At 40.8% G+C, this 17,796-nt stretch overlaps 1 long non-coding RNA gene across 2 annotated transcripts in view; it reads right to left on the bottom strand.

Moving 5' to 3' along the window:
* Nucleotides 1-17,796, bottom strand: part of LOC135514383 (uncharacterized) — a 67,289-nt gene that overhangs the window by 37,312 nt on the left and 12,181 nt on the right. For both annotated transcript variants that reach the window (XR_010451669.1, XR_010451670.1), the window contains exon 2: nt 1,515-1,605. This is a non-coding gene — a long non-coding RNA (uncharacterized LOC135514383). The remainder of the gene's footprint in view (nt 1-1,514; nt 1,606-17,796) is intronic.

Here is a 17,796-nt window from a genome sequence, read left to right as displayed (position 1 = left end):
CAATAGCGTATGATCTTGTCAACAGCCAACACTGGCTACAGCGTAAATTGCATCCTTCCAGAGAGAGGTATAGTTAGATTTGAATTACAATACACACAATATTACCATGCCAGGGTGCTTCCTGCTATTTAATACCAAAACTCGAAACCCCATTCTCAGTCTGAGAAATGTGTATTTTTGGTATTTTTTTCACAAATCTTTGGCCTTGACTGTATCAATGGTTTAAAAATAAACTAATGATTTGATAACAGTGCTCCTCTCTATGACGGCTAAAGGTCTTGGAGTTTAAATGGCGGGTAGTGACTCTGCTGCTGACTCTCCTGCCCGGCGACTCGGGCTGCCCTCCCTAATTGGCCCTTCAGAGCACTCCACCAATTGACAGAGAGTAGAGGGAGTAATTACAGTGGGTACACTACCAGACGTTGAGGCCCATGGGTGCTGACATCACTCTTACTCTCTTGAACCCTTGATTTCCACAACATCACACAAGAAATCAGCTTTACTGGAATACCAATACATACAAAGAGCCTTTTAGAGTTGCCAGAACATTCGGTCAGAATGGTACTAGGGGTAATAAGCTCTTGGTATGAGAATGAGTGAGAGGTCGGTATTTTTAGCTATCGGAATATTTTTGCTGACAGAGTTGTATGTCTACTGATTTAGCATATTGTGCACAGCACGCACATTCAATATCCCAGGAAACTAACATCCTGTCAATCTCTCCAGCTGTGTCTGAGATAGTTATACAAAGGTTAAGGTCAAAGGTCCAATCAAGGATAAAAACAAATGCTGAGGAAATAGGCCATAAAAATACCACGAAACAAGACCTTCTGCAACACATCACTAAAGCAAGCTAATTGTGTCGTCCTCTGTCATATTAAATGGCATAGATCAACCAATGTGGCAGTACAACTACAATGCTACATCCACACATCATGCACAGATTATGTGGTGAATAATAAGGGGATGTTCCATATAACCTCCCCAAGAACCTTGCCTGTTTGTACATCATTTGCAATGACTATAGCCAATTGTATTACCTTTTTATGGGTTCCACCTTTCAGACTGTGAGGTTGTGCTGATGTCAAACAGTCAACGCTAGCCTCTGCCCCCCTTTTGACTCATGTCTTTGGTACGGACCAGAGGGCAGAGGAACGGGTCATTGGATTTGATATTGCCCATGGCCACGTTGCATGAGTTCCCCTCAAACCAGTGTTTTTTTTTTCTTCTGTTTACTGCGTTCCCTGGACCGCTACTAATATCCAAGGGTTTACTCAACACAGAGGCTAACTTTGCTGCGGGCATGCAGAGACACACTCTCAAGCACACATGTACAGACGCTCACATGAACAAGAACAGAGTGCACGCACATGCGTGCACACACACCCACATGTGCGCACGCACACACACATGCGCACGCGCACACACACACACACACACACACGCATCATGGTCAGTTCAGAATTTGCTTCTTTGTGTCATTTGGGCCCTTTGGCTTTCTAACCTGAACTCACCTCATGTTGGTTTAGCAGTAGGGCAAGTTCCAGACATCTCCATTAGGCCTCTCTCCGACAGCAGGGGAATCAGGGCCATATTCCTCCAACCCTAAAACACAAGGGAACACACACACCGAGGCAAAAGTGTAAGTGTAATGCTTTTCCATGCAGCCAGTAACCTTTACATGTCAAATATAGTTTCTAGAGTAAATCACAATTAACATGTTCCAGAGGAGAGGCAGATGGGTGATCACATGACGCTTGCGAGCAGAGGTAGCATTTACAAGCGCTAAGTTTGCTCTACAGAATTCAAATTGGTAATAACTTCACGCTGCTGAACCTTTACACACAGCCACAAATAGCAGCTCTAACACCTTGATGTCATATGACTGCTTCGCTCCACTTAGAAACGTTTTCTTTTATATTTCTTTGACTGAAGATATGCGCTATGTGTGATGAAATTAACCCACAATAGCCTACTCTGATATGTTCAACATTGTTCTTTAGAATGGCGGATAAAAATGAATAGCAGCAGCAATGGTATATGTATAAGAAGTGTTATCCCAAGGCCTGATAAAATATATTAAAACATCTGAAATTGCTAAATACTGTATGGCATGAATTGTAGCCCAGACTGCCTTGTCTAGAGCTGCTTGTAGAGGTGTTTCAGTGCATACCGATGCTCCATGAGCTGCCATGTCCCCCTCATCCCTGACCCCACTCTGGACAGAAGGGGGCTGTGGTGGGAGAGTGGGGTCTAGACCCTGTTCTCGGGAGGACATGGCCCTCTGGGGTCAAGGGTTAACTCTGCAACCCACCAAGAAGAATCTAATGTACTTTTCAGAGACAACAGCATCACTAGTGATGGCCTCCACATCACAGAGAATGGATTAGTCCACAACCAATGGAGAACAACATATGAAGCCTTCCAATCCATATCTCTGTAATAGCACTCCATAGAGAATGTCACCATTGACAACTGTATCCAGTCAACCAAATGTGTTGACCTTCATATTACAATTGAGTGAAGCTAGAGTAACCTAACTGGTCCCCTTACTCTAGCAAAGTTAATTTGAGTGGCTACCAATGTTCTGGTTGATCAAGGGACGTGATTGATGAGACACTGTATAATGACAACACATACAGTGCCTTGCAAAAGTATTCATCCCCCTTGGTGTTTTTCCTATTATTTCATTACAACCTGTAATTTAAATTGGATTTTTATTTGGATTTCATGTAATGGACATACACAAAATAGTTCAAATTGGTGAAGTGAAATGAAAATAATTACTTTAAAACCTCTCTGGGATAAGAGGCAGTATTTTCACATCCGGATGAAAAGCCCAAAGTAAACTGCCTGCTACTCAGGCCCAGAAGCTAGGATATGCATATAATTACTAGATGTGGATAGAAACCACTCTGAGGTTTCTAAAACCGTTAGAATAATGTCTGTGAGTATAACAGAACTGATTTGGCAGGCGAAACCCAGAGCACAATCCATCCAGGAGGTCACTGTGCTTTCCAATGTGTTTCTATGGGAGGCCTGATTTATTAGGGCCCAGATTGCAGTTCCTATGGCTTCCACTAGATGTCAACAGTCTTTAGAAATTGTTCTATGTTTTTCTTTTGAGAAATGAAGAAGTAGGGCTGTTCTTTGTAGGTGTCACTCTGAAGAGCTTTAGTCTTTTGTTGCGCGGGAACTGGAGTGCGCTTCAACTTGTTTTTATCCGGTATTAGAAACAATTTATTCCGTCTGAAATTTTATTGTTTATTTACATTTTAGGATACCTGAGGTTGGATTAGGAACGTTGTTTGAAATGTTTGGACCAAGTTTACATGTAACTTATTAGATACTTTGTAGTCATGTTGGAACCGGTGAGTTTCTGAATCAAACGCGCCAAATAAATTAAAATTTTGGGGATATAAAGAAGGAATTTATCGAACAAAACAACCATTCATTGTGTCACTGAGACATTTGAGATTGCAAAAAGAAGAAGATCTTCAAAGGTAAGGCATTTATTATATGGCTATTTCTGACTTTTGTGTCGCACCTGCCTGGTTGAAAAATTATTTTCATGTGACTGTATGCCCGGCGCTGTCCTCAGATAATCGCATGGTTTGCTTTTGCTTTAAAGCCTTTTTGGAATCTGACACAGCGGCTGGATAAACAAGAAGTTAAGCTTTATTTTGATGTATTACACTTATATTTCCTTGAAGGTTGAATATTGATATTTCTGTAGTTTAAATTTGGCGCTCTACAATTTCACTGGATGTTGTCAAATCAATCCCGCGCTTAGGGATCCCTAAGATTTAATTAAAAAAAAAAAAAAAAAATGGAAAAGTGGTGCCTTCCAAGAGCGGCTTCCGAGAGAGGCGTTACAATGTGTGTTATCTTTATATCAAGTATCTTTCCACTGTCTCGGAGAGTTTCTGTTGTGTGCCCATGTTAGGTCGTGGCCTTCCTGATAGACGTCAACAGGAGATTGACAGCTGCCAGTTCTTATTAAGCCTCCATGTCAAACTAGGATGAACGCACACACACGCACAAATACATGTACGCTCGACCGTACACGCTTAGATTTTTGACAACTTGTACTATATTTAGTCTCCAAATGTTTATTGAAAACATAAATACATTTGCACAATGAGCACTTGTCTCTGAAATACTGTTATCTAGCGAGTTGTAGCCATATTAGCATTGCCATGATATCAATACCAAGATAAAACTAGCTGAAACGAGACACCTTTGATTCCCCACATTGCAGCTTCTTGCCATTGATGCAAGCTATGTCACCATTTAGAATCATAACAAAGTACGGCTTCTGGCCCTATCGATGCGTGCGCATCGTTTTCGTGAAGTTGTCTGCCAACCAGTCTATAATAAGACCAATAAAAGTGTGAAAGAGTACTACATCCCTGCATCATTGAGTGCACTGAAATTGCTGAATAAAGCATGTAATTTCAGAAAACATATCAAAGGACCGAATCTACACCGAACAAAAATATCAACGTAACATGTAAAGTGTTGGTCCCATGTTTCATGAGCTGAAATAAAAGATCCCAGAAATGTTCTATATGCACAAAAAGCAAATTTCTCAAAAATGTGTTTACATCCTGGTTAGTGAGCATTTCTCCTTTGCCAAGATAATCCACCTGACAGTTGTGGCATATAAAGAAGCTGATTAAACAGCATGATCATTACACAGATGCACCTTGTTCTGGGGACAATAACACACCTCTCTATTGTGTTGTATGTTTTGTCATACAACACAATACCACAGATGTCTCAAGTTTTGAGGGAGCGTGCAATTGGCATGTTGACTGCAGGATTGACCACCAGAGCTATTGTCAGATAATTGAATGTTAATTTCTCCACCATAACCCACATCCAACGTCATTTTAGAGAATTTGGCAGTACGTCCAACCAGCCTCACAACCACAGACCACGTGTAACCAAGCAAGCCCAGGACCTCTACATCCGGCTTCTTCACCTGCAGGATCATCAGAGACAAGCCACCCAGGAAGCTGATGAAACTGTGGGTTTGCACAACAGTAGAATTTCTGCACAAACTGTCAGAAATTGTCTCATCTGTGTGCTCGTTGTCCTCAACGGGGTCTTGACCTGACTGCAGTTTGGCGTCGTAACCAACTTCATTGGGCAAATGCTCACCTTCATTGGCCACTGTCACACCGGAGAAGTGTGCTCTTCAAGGATTAATCCCGGTTTCAACAATACAGGGCAGATGGCAGACAGCATGTATGGTGTCGTTGGGGCGAGCGATATGCTTTGTTGTGAACAGAGTGCCCCCATGGTGGCAGTGGGGTTTATGGTATGGGCAGGCACAAGCTATGGACAACGAACACAATTGCATTTTATCGAAGGCAATTTGAACGCACAGAGATACCTTAACAAGATCCTGAGGCACATTGTCATGCCATTTATTCGCCGCCATCACCTCTTGTTTCAGCATGATAATGCATGGCACCATGTTGCAAGGATCTGTGCACAATTCCTGGAAGCTGAACATTTCCTAGTTCTTCCATGGCCTGCATACTCGCCAGACATGATGTCAACCATTGAACATGTTTGGGATGCTCTGGATCGACGTGTCCTGCAGCGTGTTCCGTTCCAGTCAATATCCAGCAGCTTCGCACAGCCATTGAAGAGGAGTGGGACAACATTCCACAGGACACAATCAACAGCCTGATCAACTCTATGCAAAGGAGATGTGTCGTGCTGAGGAAAATGGTGGTCGCACCAGATACTGACTGGTTTTCTGGTCCACGCCCTACCTTGTTTTTTAAGGTATCTGTGACAAGCAAATGCATTTCTGTTTTCCCAGTCATGTGAAATCCATAGATTAGGGGCTTATGAATACATTTCAATTGACTGATTTCCGTACATCAATTATAACTCAGTAAAATCTTGGAAATTGTTGTATGTTGCATTTATATATTTTTTCAATATAGGTAGGTGATTTCACGCTGTGATTCATTAAAAACGTATTCGACACGCACACATGCTGTAGATTCGCTCTCTCTCTCTCTCTCTCTCTCTCTCTCACCCTCTTTGTATGTGCACTTGTATGTTTTTATGGTTCTGTGGTTAACCAAGTCTGTCTGTTCCTAGCCCTACGGCAGGGTTTAGGGTAGCTGCTTGGTACCCCCCACTCTGTTCCCTTTGAGGCTTGTGTGGCTTGTCTCATCGCATCTCTCTCCTGTGCACCCCATCCCCCCATCCCCCTCCTCTCGCTCTGTGGCTTCTGGCCTACATGCAGATAATCACTGTGCCACAGAAGCTCAAGTACCAAGTCTCAACCACTACAGACACAGAGCACAACGGCACAGGTAGACACAAAAACTCAAAGCTCAATTCAATCTGTAATGCTGAAGTGTTACAGATTCTGCAACAGAAATGTACAGATAATTTCCAATAAAGGTGACATGAAGCTAAAACGCTGAATTTCTACAATGCGGATTGAATAGAGCCCAGTCACATTCAAACTGTTTGTTCTGTGGCCACTAATAATTAACTTCAATTAACTTTCCTAATATTATGATGTTGTGTAAATGCTAGTAACACAGCAGTAATGTTATCAGAGTGTGACTTGTGTTGGCTGTCTCACTTCCTGTCTCACTTCAATCCATTATCAGAGGCCAGGCTCAAACACGCAGTTGTTTAATTATCCAGACTTCTCTAGGAGTACGCTGGGGTATACCATGCATCACCAGGAAGAAGGGTGACAGGAAGGAACTGGCCGTATATCTGCCTAGCTCATATGAGTATGTTCATAATGTGGACTAGATCACAAGTGATTACTGTTATGGGAGCACACACACATGTGCACAGAGAGAGAGAGAGAGAGAGAGAGAGAGAGAGAGAGAGAGAGAGAGAGAGAGAGAGAGAGAGAGAGAGAAAGAGAGAGAGAGAGAGAGAGCAATTGTTTTGACGTCTAAGTTGTGTAATTACATCGAACTAAGATGCTTGGTGCAGTATTTCTCAAGTGGAAAAATGTGCACGGAAACTAGTCATCTCTCGTTGAATGACAACAAACACTTTATTGAAGAATCCCGTACATAGTTCCCACTTCTACTAGGAGTAGTACTGTCGACCAATCACCGACAAAAGGGAGAAGACTTTTCCTGACAAACTTTGACTTGTCTCAAGTCTTGTGCGAACAGCTGAATAAAAAAACACACACAAAAATGAACAAAAACTTAATGACATTTCGTGATAATATACAGTGCCTTCAGAAGAACTTTTTCCACATTCTGTTCTATTACAAAGTGGAATTCAAATAGATGTAATTGTTATTCTGGGTCAATGATCTACACAAAATACTCTGTAATATCAAATTGGAAGGATTTAATTTTTTTTTAAATGAGAAATTAATGAAAATGAAAACACTAATATATATTGATTAGATAAGTATTCACCCCCCTGAAACACATTTGGCATTGAATATAGCTGTGAGTCCTTGTGGGTAAGTCTCCAAGAGCTTTGCACAGCTCGATTGTACAATATTTGCACATTATTCTTCAAGCGCTGTCAAGTTGGTTGTTCAAGCTGATGTAAGTAAAATCTCTAACTAGGCCACATTAAGAAACATTCAATGTCATCTTGGCAGTGGTGGAAGAGGACTCAAAAGTAAATATAACTTAATAGAAAATGACTCAAGTAAAAGTGAATGATGTCACGCAGTAAAATACTACTTGAGTAAAACTCTAAAAGTATTTGGTTTTAAATATACTTAAGTATCAAAAGTAAAAGTATAAATAATTTAAAATTCCTTATATTAAGCAAACCAGATGGCACAATTTTCTTGTTCTGTATTTATTTATGGATAGCCTGGGGCAAACTACCAACACTCAGACATCCGCCAGATCAGAGGCAGTAGGGATGACCAGGGATGTTCTCTTTATAAGTGTTTGAATTGGACAATTTTCCTGTCAAAATGTAATGAGTACTTTTCGGTGTCAAGGAAAAGTCTTTTGGAATGTAGTGAAGTAAAAGTAAAAGTTGGAAAAATATAAATAGTAAAGTACAGAATAAGTTGGGTGAATTTTGGCCCGTTCCTCCTGACAGAGCTGGTGTAACTGAGTCAGGTTTGTAGGCTTCCTTGCTCGCAAATGCTTTTTCAGTTCTGCCCACATATTTTCTATGGGATTGAGGTCTTTGTGACTCCAATACCTTGACTTTATTAGGCCATTTTGCCACAACTTTGTAAGTATGCTTGGGGTCATTGTCCATTTAGAAGACCCATTTGCGAGCAAGCTTTAACTACTTAAAGGTTGTCTTGTGATGTAGCTTCAATATAGCCACATAATTTTCCTCCCTCATGATGCCATCAATTTTGTGAAATGCACCAGTCCCTCCTGCAGCAAAGCCCTCCCACAACATGATGCTGCCACCCCTGTGCTTCATGGTTGGGATGGTGTTCATCAGCTTGCAAGCCTCCCCCTTTTTCTTCCAAAAATAACGATGGTCATTATGGCCAAACAACAGTTCTATTTTTGTTTCATCTGACCAGAGGACATTTCTCCAAAAAGTATGTTGGTACCTGTTTATGGTACCTGTTTCCTCCAGCATCTTCACAAGGTCCCTTGCTGTTGTTCTGGGATTGATTTGCACTTTTCGCACCAAAGTACGTTTATCTCTAGGAGACAGAACACGTCTCCTTCCTGAGCAGTATGACGGCTGCGTGGTCCCATGGTGTTTATACTTACGTACTATTGTTTGTACAGATGAACATGGTACCTTCAGGCATTTGAAAATTGCTCCCAAGGATAAACCAGACTTGTGGAGGTCTACAATTTTTTTTCTGAGGTCCTGGCTGAATTCTTTTGATTTTCCCATGATGTCAAGCAAATAGGCACTGAGGTTGAAGGTAGGCATTGAAATACATCCACAGGTACACCTCAAATTGACTCAAATTATGTAAATTATCCTATCTGAAGCCTCTAAAGCCATGCCATAATATTCTGGAATGTTCCAAGCTGTTTAAGGACACAATCAACTTAGTTTATGTAAACCTCTGACCCACTGGAATTGTCTTAAGTGAAATAATCTGTCTGTAAACAATTGTTGGAAAAATTATTTGTGTTATGCACAAAGTAGATGTCCTAACCGACTTGCCAAAACTATAGTTTGTTAACAAGAAATTTGTGGAGTGGTTGAAAAAAGACTTTTAATGAATCTAGCCTAAGTGTATGTAAACTTCCGACTTCAACTGTCAGTAGTACTTCAAAGTATTTTTACCACAGTACTTTACACCACTGCATCTTGGTAAGCAACTAAATTTGGCTTTGTGTTTTAGGTTATTGTCCTGCTGAAAGGTGAGTTAGTCTCCCCGTGTCTATCGGACATACGACTGAACAAGGTTTTCCTCTAGGATTTTGCCTGTGCTTAGCTTTATTCCGTTTATTTTTATCCTAAAAAAACTCCCTAGTCCTTGTCGATGACAAGCATACCCACAACATGATGCAGCCACCACCATGATTGATAATGAGAAGTTGCTTGAAATTCACTGCTCGTTAGAGGGACCTTACAGATAATTGTATGTGTTGGGAACAGAGATGAGGTAGTCATTCAAAAATCATGTTAACCATTATTATTGAACACATAATGATTCTGTGCAACTTATTATGTGATTTGTTAAGCACATTTTTACTCCTGAACTTATTTAGGCTTCCCATAACAAAGGGGTTGAATTATTATTGACTTGAGACATTTTAGCTTGTCATTAAACATTTGGTTTTTTTTATGTTCTACCAACAAAATTCCACTTTGACATTATGGGGCATTGTGGGCAGATCTGTAACACAACATCTCAATGTAATAAATGTTAAATTCAGGCTGTAACACAACACTTATGTGGAAAAGGTTAAGGGATGTGAATACTTTCTGAAGGCACTATATGCATGAAATGTTTTGACTGGGAAGCATGTGACAGGCTTAAAACCTCTTAAATGTAAAGTCCCCATATTTGTGGACCCTATTTGATTGTTTTTATTCAATTCAGTTTGGTATGAGAACGGTAGCCCCTATCTGCAAAAGCAGGGTGTCTGCGGAAGCTGAGTATCTTGGCTATTGATCGGTGCCTTCAAATATTTGGTATGACTTACTACCATATATGGGCATACGAATTTATAAGGGCAGGCCGAGCCGATGACCTAATTTCAAGATGTCTGCTACTTACATTCTGGTTAGCATTGTAAAGCATAAACGGAATAAACACAGAATACGTTGATACACACTGAAAGCCGGGACTTCACACATCATAAGTATAACATATGTGTCTGCCTGTGACCTATCTTTATTGATCCCCAACCCTGAGAGTCAAAATGTTTATTTTACCAAACATTTTCACCAAACCGCAAACATCTTACAAGGTAAGCTTCGATTTGGTTTGTGTTTGTTTTATAGCTACATGGGGGGTGTTGTTGGCATCCATGTCCCCTGTTTGTCCCCTGACACCACCACAATGTTTGAGAGATGTTGGTGTTGTAGAAGTGATGTAGTTTTTATAGTGAACAATAACTTTTAGGCACATCCAGTGTGCAAAACTAGCTTAATTACCACATTCGGACACTTTGGAGAGGTTGAAAGGACACTTGAATGTACCCTGGATACCCCATGACACCCCCACAATGTTTGAGTGAGGTTGATATGGTAGAAATTTTGTTTTTATACTGAGGAAATAGCATTTAGGGATTGCAAATATGTAATAGCACTGGAATGATCTAATTTACAGACATATGCCACTTTGGAGAAGTTTAGGGACACTTGGAAATGTCCCGTGACCACACCTGACACCACTTACTAAAACATCTGCTCATCTCTTGTTGTTAGGTCTATCAATCCCATAGTTTTTTCTGATATTGTTCACATGTTGTGGAAGCCATCTGATGTGTTTCCAGCTCTAGTCATCAATAATTCACTTATAGCTTGTCAATGAAATATGTTTTTTTTTGTGTATGCTTCAGCTTGTGTATTCTGAACTATGTACCTTCTATCTATCTTGTAATAACTTCATAACCTTCCAGATGTCTTCTTTCCAAATATACAAAGTTTTTGCATGTCAGACTCATGTAATTACACATGAATAGCAGTTACTTGTGGGTATGACTATTTAGGGGAAATCTACATTTCGCCATTACATTTAAGAGGTTTTGAAAGGGTAGGAAACATGAGTTTTTACTCACCAATGTAACAACACACTGTGGTCTAAAACTTAGTCACTAGGTTGTAGTCACAATCTGGTTACCTTTTAGTCCAAAGACAGTTATGTTTTTGGTTATTACATATTTATTAGCTAATTTCCGTATATCTTTTAAACTGCCCACAATGCACTAGTTCTCAACTTTATACGGAGGATCTACTCTGCTACCGAGTCCATATGCTAGCTCGGTAGTTAGCTCAAACTGGCTACTACCCATGCTAACATGTAATTACATTCCAGACTAAGTGTTGGCGGTAGTGAGCCCAACAATCACAGGAAGTGGGATGTAAACAAGAAGTGGGATGTAAACAATGTAAGGCCATGCAGTATGTTCTTCAGACTTTATGGCGGTGTTATCTAGTTGGAACCCATTAGCACAGCAGGCTCTGGTGCCTTCTTCCCGTGGGCTCAAAACTAAAGAGAAAATCATACCTGCTTGCTCAAGTGTTCTAGTACCTCCTTTTTGTTTTGTGAACTTTTCAGCATGTTATTTGTGATGTAGGCTATGGGAGTTTTGTAACGTTTTCCACCGTGGCTTACTGCTAGAGTGCTAGCTGACGGACATCTGGAATCTATCTATTTAGGATATACCTGACTCTTCATCGACCGGTGAAGAACCCACCTCCCCCTGGCTTTGGTAGCTAACTCAGACTGCATGCTTTTAAAAGCTTGCTTTTACTATCCGATGGGCACAACCATCAATCTGTAAGACTCTGCTCTGACTTGTGGGTATGTTTTGGTTGTGTTATAGCTGGTCTCCAGTAGTTCAGCTCTAGCTTGCTGACTATAAGCAAGGTACGTGGCTAGGCTGGCTAGGCTAATAGCTATTTGGCTAAATAACTCATGTTAGCTGGTCTTGCTAGCTTGCTAGGATAACTGCATATAACTAACATTAATTTATAGCTGGTTAGTTGGTGTTATGTATTTCCCAAACTTTGGTTTACTTGAATGTATCTGCAAGCTAGATGTTGATAGCAACTGGCTGACTCATGTAGTACTAACGTAACATTAATAGGCTGGTAGGGCTAGCGTTAGCAGGCTAGTAGGGCTAACGTTAGCAGGCTAGTTGGCTATCAACCTTGCAAGTTTTTGCTTGATGGTTGGCAGAAACTATAATTGAAACTATGAGTGAGTCATGAGTGCAAACAATTTGGTTTAATTCGAAGTTATTCATTTTAAGTTATTTCTGTTGGAGCTTACATTATAGGTGTCACGTTCTGACCTTTATTTCCTTTGTTTTGTCATTATTTAGTATGGTCAGGGCGTGAGTTGGGGTGGGCAGTCTATGTTTGTTTTTCTATGATTTGGGTATTTCTATGTTTCGGCCTAGTATGGTTCTCAATCAGAGGCAGGTGTCATTAATTGTCTCTGATTGAGAATCCAATTTGTAAGTCACTCTGGATAAGAGCGTCTGCTAAATGACTTAAATGTAAATGTAAAATCATACTTAGGTAGCCTGGGTTTCACTGTGTGTTGGTGGGTGATTGTTCCTGTCTCTGTGTTTGCACCAGATAGGGCTGTTTTGAGTTTTCACGATTCTTGTTTTGTTAGTTTATTCATGTATAGTGTCCTTATATATTAAACATGAATAACCACCACGCTGCGTTTTGGTCCGCCTCTCCTTCACCACAAGAAAACCGTTACAATAGGGAATAGGCTGGCTTGCCAAGTTCTCCATATTACATCGACCCTAGTAAAAAAAAACATAATTCTTCGGAATTCTGTTTGGTTTTATAGCTCTAAAATAAAAATGTGAGGTGTAACTTTGCATTGGGAATTGCGTATATTAATGCATGTCCATATGTTACAAGTGGTTATGTTTATGCTCCCTCCTCTTTGAGTGTGTAATATATTGAAACTGTTTGTTACTTCCTTTTTCCTCCAGCATTGGGTAATAGAAAACTAGTGCTTTGATTCTTTGTTGTCTATATGTCTTATATATATGTTTTACATTTCTAACAACAATACATATAAGCATGAATAATATAGTTTTTTAGCATCTTTATTGCTGTTTGGAATATATACCGTGGGGAGCAAGTATTTGATACACTGACGATTTTGCAGGTTTTCCTACTTACAAAGCATGTAGAGGTCTGTCATTTATATCATAGGTACACTTCAACTGTGAGAGACGGAATCTAAAACAAAAATCTAGAAAATCACATTGTATGATTTTTAAGTAATTAATTTGCATTTTATTGCGTGACATAAGTATTTGATATATCAGAAAAGCAGAACTTAATATTTGGTACAGAAACCTTTGTTTGCAATTACAGAGATCATACGTTTCCTGTAGTTCTTGACCAGGTTTGCACACACTGTAGCAGGGATTTTAGCCCACTCCTCCATACAGACCTTCTCCAGATCTTTCAGGTTTCGTGGGCTGTCACTGGGCAATACGGACTTTCAGCTCCCTCCAAAGAGTGTCTATTGGGTTCAGGTCTGGAGACTGGCTAGGCCACTCCAGGACCTTGAGATGCTTCTTACGGAGCCACTCCTTAGTTGCCCTGGCTGTGTGTTTCGGGTCGTTGTCATGCTGGAAGACCCAGCCACGACCCATCTTCAATGCTCTTACTGAGGGAAGGAGGTTGTTGGCCAAGATCTTGCGATACATGGCCCCACCCATCCTCCCCTCAATACGGTGCAGTCGTCCTGTCCCCTTTGCAGAAAAGCATCCCCAAAGAATGATGTTTCCACCTCCATGCTTCACGGTTGGGATGGTGTTCTTGGGGTTGTACTCATCCTTCTTCTTCCTCCAAACACGGCGAGTGGAGTTTAGACCAAAAAGCTTTATTTTTGTCTCATCAGACCACATGACCTTCTCCCATTCCTCCTCTGGATCATCCAGATGGTCATTGGCAAACTTCAGACGGGCCTGGACATGCGCTGGCTTGAGCAGGGGGACCTTGCGTGCGCTGCAGGATTTTAATCCATGACGGCGTAGTGTGTTACTAATGGTTTTCTTTGATACTGTGGTCCCAGCTATCATCAGGTCATTGACCAGGTCCTGCCATGCAGTTCTGGACTGATCCCTCACCTTCCTCATGATCATTGATGCCCCACGATGTGAGATCTTGCATGGAGCCCCAGACAGAGGGTGATTGACCGTCATCTTGAACTTCTTCCATTTTCTAATAATTGCGCCAACAGTTGTTGCCTTCTCACCAAGCTGCTTGCCTATTGTCCTGTAACCCATCCCAACCTTATGCAGGTCTACAATTTTATCCCTGATGTCCTTACACAGTTCTCTGGTCTTGGCCAGTGTGGAGAGGTTGGAGTCTGTTTGATTGAGTGTGTGGACAGGTGTCTTTTATACAGGTAACGAGTTCGAACAGGTGCAGTTAATACAGGTAATGAGTGGAGAACAGGAGGGCTTCTTAAAGAAAAACTAACAGGTCTGTGAGAGCCGGAATTCTTACTGGTTGGTAGGTGATCAAATACTTATGTCATGCAATAAAATGCTAATTAATTACTTAAAAATCATACAATGTGATTCTCCAGATTTTTGTTTTAGATTCCGTCTCTCACAGTTGAAGTGTACCTATGATAAAAAAATTACAGACCTCTACATGCTTTGTAAGTAGGAAAACCTGCATAATCGGCAGTGTATCAAATACTTGTTCTCCCCACTGTAACTGTAGCTATGTTATTTCAGATATAAGGTGAAATTATGTTTTGTTTCTTTGATGTGTAGTGGTTGAGGCTAATGATAGCAGAAATGGGGTATGGCATATGGACATGCTTTATTTACTTTGCAATGGCTTCCTGTCTTATCTTTGTATCATGGACTTTAGTAAATTAATCCATCTTTCAGTTTTGCTTTTGGCCTGCAAGCGAACTTTGCCAACACTTGAATTGTTTAAAAGATTTCCCAAGAGATTATAAAAATGTTCACATGCAATGTGACACAAATATCTTCTTTGGCTATAGCCAGGAATTTCCTTAAAAATGTAAAACTCTAATCCATTCAATATTAACAAATACAGTTCACACTTTGCCGGTGTGACAGTTACAGTCAATACAGTGTGGGAGACCAACATTGGAAAGCAAGACATGAGAAAATCACAAAGGTGACAGTAATCAAAGGACTAATGTATGCAAACGAGATGTTTGGCAGGCATGGCTGGTGATGCCGCTAATTGAATAATTGGCTTCAGAGCACCACACGCACCAACCACACTGCGTGTGTGCGTCTGTGCGCGTGTGCGTGTGTGTGTGTGTGTGTGTGTGTGTGTGTGTGTGTGTGTGTGTGCGTGCGTGTGTGTGCGTGTGTGCGTGTGTGTGTGTGTGTGTGTGTGTGTGTGTGTGTGTGTGTGTGCGCATGTGTGTGTGTGCGTGTGTGCGCATGTGTGTGCCAGCGGACATTTTAGATCTACCTTCCTCATGTGCTCACCACTGCCAAACGCCTTAAGATGGTGGCACCTTGAGGGAGAGAGACACCAGGCACCTCCTCCTCTCTCTCCTCCTCCTCTATCACAGGTCTTCACAACAACACTGGGCAGGCACCCCTCCCTAACCCCTGCCCTCCTAATAAATATTTAATTCCCCCTTTCTAATAAGGATATAAGGCGCCGGCTCTGGTGCCGGCTCTTGAAATTTGCATAAAAGGTCCAGATGCTAATGCAACTGTGGCGACTACGAGCAGTGCTTACTGCTCTATATGCAGCGTTACCATCTCCCTAGACAAGCCAAGATCCCACATAATTGAGTTGCGAAACAGTACACCGTATTCAATTGGCTCGCTGTATTCAAAACACATTAAGGTACCAAGGAGAACGACTGTCCTGTTTTAATTGTAGCACCGCTACAGCTGTTTATGCGTATTTCATGTCTCCTATAACCCCCCACCATTGTAAAAACGGCAGATAAAGTAGTTGGAATCATGCATTATATAAAACATTCTATACTTATTTGAGCCATACGAATTGGTAGTTGGGTTCTACAACTATTGCTTAAAAATGTATAAATATGTTCACATTGAAAGACACCTTGAACTATTAATATTAGATACTGAAAAATTACCGTATTTTCAGAGTATGTATGAGCAAATGAAAGAATGCAAGGGAAAATCTACAATTACATTGTGATCTACCACTGCTTTAACATACCAGAGCAAAATTATATATTTGGCAACATTTAAGGAAAAGTACAGTCAGTGTCACCATAATGTATGTCAGAACAGTAATGGCACAAGGTGTCACTTTTGGTTATTTTTAATTAATTGAGAATGAATAATGCAGTAACATGAAATACATTATTTACAATCTTTCATCTTACTAGAGGATTCGAAGCGTATTTCAGATGCAATTATTTATAGCAGGGGTATTTGCATAATCAAAAGCCAGTGGAGCACAGAGATATCGAAAAGGAAAGGCAGGCAGTCAGCTTGGTTTAGCCGTATACTGTAAAGCTGCCATTCATGCGTATGCAGCCAGCCTAGCTATTGTTAATGCCAATGCTCACAACATCAGTCATATTCATCTTCTGGCCGCCAGAGTTTCTGCTGCGTGTTGTTAGCATCAATGGCATTAGCCATTAAGATGACATAAGTGCAATGTAGCTAGCTAGCATTAGCATCTTTGTGGAAGTCTGCTAAACATTATATGGGATGGCTAGAGAGATATGTTGGAAAAATGCAAATCAACAAATGTTTACTATTTTGTCCTTTATATGTTTGAGCCTATATGTTTTTAAAATATGTATTTTATACATGTAGGCTACTGTATATATTATCTACGCCCATTATCTGTGTGTAAGTAACAATGTGTGGTTATGAGACAAACTCAAATGTTTAATGTTAGTTTGTAGGATGTTACTGTACAATAGGCTTTGTTCCTCATTCATTTTAGTGCCCTTCAATTCATTCAATGTTTTGCTCAAGCAATACCATAATTATCAAGGTCCCATTCACACTTCCCATTAACAAACAAACCCATCATAAAAACACATTTGGTGTGGGAGCTTACAGTACACTGACTGTCATTAATGTCCTATTAAGCCGACATTGATCCAGTCGTGTTCAGAAGGTAATGGCATGGACAGTGAGACATGGAGGTAGCTAATGTACTGGTAGGAGTGAGACCATGTCTGTGACCACCTCCACGCAGGCTGCTAAAGGGAGGGGCACTGTGTCAGAGCACAGCATGTCCACTGCTCCTCACAACGACGCTCAAGTGGCAATGCATGATTTCATTAAAAAGGGCCCAACCATTACATCCAACAATGGATTATTAGCCCATATTATGGCTGGTTGATCGTTTATGAGCAAGGATGCAGGAGGCACCTTATAAATGGTGAACCAGTGGAAAGAGGAGTCAATAGTTATTTGGTGTGTGTATGTGTGTGAGATGCCAAAAATCAGGAGATGCACTGAAAGGCACTGCAATGTCATATGTTTGATGCAGATTGAAACAGCATCTACAGTGGCAAGGCTGTCGTCATTGTGTTAGATGAGCAGCCATACCTACTGATGTGGTCTACATAGCTTTGGTCACCCTGTGCACTGCTAATAATATCCATCACACCACTGTTAATGGAGAAGTCACCTGACAGGAAATACAATGCAACACCTCAATGTG

The sequence above is a fragment of the Oncorhynchus masou genome, chromosome 25 (assembly GCF_036934945.1).
Source record: "Oncorhynchus masou masou isolate Uvic2021 chromosome 25, UVic_Omas_1.1, whole genome shotgun sequence".
Taxonomy (NCBI): domain Eukaryota; kingdom Metazoa; phylum Chordata; class Actinopteri; order Salmoniformes; family Salmonidae; genus Oncorhynchus; species Oncorhynchus masou.
Note: the sequence above shows the minus strand (reverse complement) of the source record. Positions and strands in the feature narration are given on the sequence as shown.